Raw genomic sequence first — 4,095 nt, forward strand, 5'->3', positions numbered from 1 at the left:
GTCGAAACGGGGGTCCTGTTCATCAGGAGGGGTGTGGCGTACCGCAAAACGGGACTCCACGGGATACTGTTCATCTCCACCGTCGACCTCCTCCAGCCTCCACGGGCTACCGTCGACCTCCTCCAGCCTCCACGGGCTCCTGTTCATCCAGCCTCCACCGCGCGCTACTCCACCGGCTACTGTTCAACCACCCCTCCACGGGCACCCCTCCACCGTCTACTGTTCATCCAGCCCTCCACACCACGAGGTCCTGTTCAACCACCCCTCCATGGGCACCCCTCCACCGTCTACTATTCATCCAGCCCTCCACCACACCACGGGGTCCTGTTCATCCAGAGGCAACGCCACCGCTCACTGTTCATCCACCCCCCCGCAACGCTCACTGTTCATCCAATCAATCGGCTTCAGTTAGCAGCAGTAGCGAAGGAATCGCTCGATCGGGTTCAGTTAACAGCCATCGATCGATTCGCACACACGCGTACATGTATGAGAGAAACGCGCATCGCTCGGCCCCCGACCTCCCACTATAACCGGGAACTCCCCAAAAATTTCCTCCCCCTCGCTTCTACCATGGTTTTTTCCGTCATGGACGGCCCAAAGAATGTCATGCAGCTGCGTCTCCGGCCCGCCCAGGACGAAAAGCCCATTTTCTATCATGATTTTTTGTCATAGAAGTAGGAGCCCACCACATCTATGATGATACCGGGTTTTTTCACAATTATCGTCATAGAAGTGTCATATGTATGACAGAAAAAAATTTCGTTCGGCCCAAAATGTCACGGATGTGTCTTTTTTTTGTAGTGACGAATGCCCCGCCATTTCATAAGGCGGCGATGGACTTGGGACGCTGACGACGCATTGGCGCCGCAAACATCAAACACAGTTTTGGCCGTGCATGACGAGAGACCAGAGTCAACCATGGAAGCCGTGAGGCACGTTGTGTTGACAAAGAACTATGCTGAACTAATTGATGAAGCGTGCAAGAGTGATGAGACAGCAAGGCTCGCAGAAAAACACAGGAAGGCCCTCAAAAGAGAGCTTGATGAGATCAAGAAGAGGAAAGCTGAGGAAGCCTTACACAGGTTCCCCCGCACATCAAGTGTGCCTTCGTCCACAGGGCCATCATCTGAAAACTCGGAGGTAGGATCTGGAACAGCAAGCACACAAACACAGGTTAGGAACCCGCCCCGTTCCATTACAAAAGGGCGTCCAAAAGAGATAAGATACAAATCGGGATTGGAGATTCAAGCAAAACACAAGAAACCAAAGAAAGGGACGGACAATCCGTGAACAACATTGGAGCACTTTGACTTGGTCCATGGTGACATTTTTTTTGTAATCTAGATGTTCTAAATTTTGCAAAAACTGGAGAATGTCTCTTCAGGTGCATCAAAATTTGAAGTAAAAATTCCATGAAGGAATAGCTGCAGTTGCCACGTGTATGGCACTGAATTTGCCATGTTACTTGAACTGAATCTGCCATGCAATTTCTACTGAATCTGCCATACCATTTCTACTGAATCTGCCATGCCATTTCTACTGAATTTGCCATGTTATTTTTACTGAATTTGCCATCTTATTTTTTACTGAATCTGCCATGTTAGTTGTAATGAACATGCCATGTTAGTTGTACTGAATCTTCACCGCGTAGATTTCCATGTTCAGTCAGCGCATTTTAGTCACACATATTGTATTCTGGTGCAAACTATGCGAAACAAGCTGAAACGGTCTCGTGCAGCAACCGCACAGGTTACTGCTCCGTGATCAAACTACCATGCTAGCCGGTACAGTTAGCAGTGCAAAAAAATCAAAAAGCCAAACAAGAAAGAACGATAACTTTCACTAACCATGACTGATCAACTACATTTGCCATGTTTTCAGACATCAAGGACGCATTCAAAACACCATGCTGGTACTACCAACCCACAAGCACATACTAATACTGAAAACACATAAACTTATCTGCTGTCAAACCTAAGTAGGTTCACATCCACACATATATTACAAACTATTCAAATGTCACTCACACGCCACCACTGTATACTAGGCTACGGGGAGATGCAGTCATAGCATATTACAAGGACATAGTTTTGAAAAAACAAGCTAATACCTTACATTCCTCGACAACAGAATGTAAGGTAGGCGTTCGGTCAGGAGCACCACGTGATCACTTGTACTTCTTGGCGGCTTTCTTAACAGCTTCCTCTATGAACTCACGTGCGTTGGACCGCGTGTTGAAATCTTCATTCATCAACCAGTTCCATGTGTAAATTTTGCGGAGCTCGACGACCATTGCAGTTGTGACGACAGGAACCCGTTGACCTTCCCACTTTGCAAGGTATTCCAATGTGTGGAAGCCGCAGTCGTGCCTAAACAAGAAAAGAGTCAGGTTAACTCACAAGAACATATAGAAAAAATCATAAACTTCAATTCAGAGGTGACAAAAAAGAGAGGGTGAGCATTGGTTTGGAGGACACATGAAGAAAACATGGGAAAATACCGGTTTCCTTGCTTCGTAGTCGCCACGTACTCAATTGGAAAATGTCTGATCTGGACCTTTGAGTTTTCATAGTGAGGGTTCCATGTCTCTTTGAGGTTGTTGATTGAGTATTCAGCATGCGTAGTAAGGTCTGCATCAGCTTCTGAACGCATTGAATCAAGAACCTCAAAACGTTAGTTCTTCATGTCAAGGCAGATCGCATAGTGGTGACCACACTTGTCGTGTGGGTCGTGTGGTGCAAGCTCCTGGAACATGGGGAACAAGACCTGCAAACAAAAATGAAGGAAAGAAAAGAAGCAGAGCTCACATTAAGAACAGAAATGATGTAGTTGGGAAAATGACATGTAAAGATATCACCGGTTACACTAACAGGCACATGAGTGACTACGAAAGCATCAAGGGTCCAAGAAAAGTGGACCAACGTATAATGTTTAGTTGTAGTGGGTAATTAAAAGAAGTTGCCGTCCATGTATGAACAAAGTTGCCATGTATTTTAGTTTGAAGTTGCCACATAGGTTGTATTAGGAAAGCAAATCAGAAGTCATTTTACATGGCAGCTATTGCCACATGAAACAGCTGTCATAAAACAGGGTGTAGCCCACATCTGAAGCATAGCTACTGGCAAAAAAATAACATGGGAGGAAAAAAATGTGCAAAAAAGGAAGAAGTACTCACACATTTCTTCATTGTGAGCTTGAAATCACCATGCGCAGCAAAATGCTTCCTCAGGATTTTGTGGTGGAAGTCACCATCCCATATTTTGCACGTCACAATGTACTGCATGATTGTTTTGTCAGGAGACATATCCATATGCCTGTTGATGAAGTCAATCCCACATGCAACTATATTCTTCGACATTTTACCAAGTGGCCTCACAGACTCGGCAAGATCACCCAGGTCAACGTACGTCGCATCACATTGTATGATCTTGGTTCTGTCCAAACATGAGCTGTATGAAAATGATATAACATGAAAGAATCATGTCTACTAAGTGAAAAAAAGAAATAAAATGTAAACGGAGCATATCTAGAAATATCAAAAGGATGAATAGTAAAAAGAGCAAAGCAAATGACAGGTTTATGTGGGTGTGGTCATTATGCTTTCAGCTCCTTCATTTTATTGTTGTTGGACCTCGCGTTTCCAAAGCGCTTGACAATATCATACAACTGGTTCTGATCCTTTGTGGCCTTGACTTCCGGCTCATAATCATCCGCGGGTGGCGCGTGAACTACCCTGCGCTGCCTCACAGAACCAGGGGTGGCACTTCTAATGGTATCCTCAGATACGGACTCAGCAGGCACGTTGGAACTTGATTGGCCCTGACCTCGTGAGGACCTCCTCTGCAATGCTGCCTCCTCAATCCCGCGGTAAGCTTCATAAAGTGATGGCGTAATATCCTCAGGGGTGGCTGCACGGATCAAAAAAGTGGGTTAGGAATCCTTGGAAAACAAAACAAATCTAGTTTGAAATGAAAGTTGCAGAAATATGAGATGTCGGCATAGAAAGTAGGGAGTTGCCATGTGCAGGCAACTCCAGTTGCCATGTGCAATGCATTGTAGTTGCCATGTGACAACAACTACAGTTGCCATGATCTA

This window comes from Triticum aestivum, chromosome 7D, assembly GCF_018294505.1.
Source record: "Triticum aestivum cultivar Chinese Spring chromosome 7D, IWGSC CS RefSeq v2.1, whole genome shotgun sequence".
In the NCBI taxonomy this organism is placed as follows: Eukaryota; Viridiplantae; Streptophyta; class Magnoliopsida; order Poales; family Poaceae; genus Triticum; species Triticum aestivum.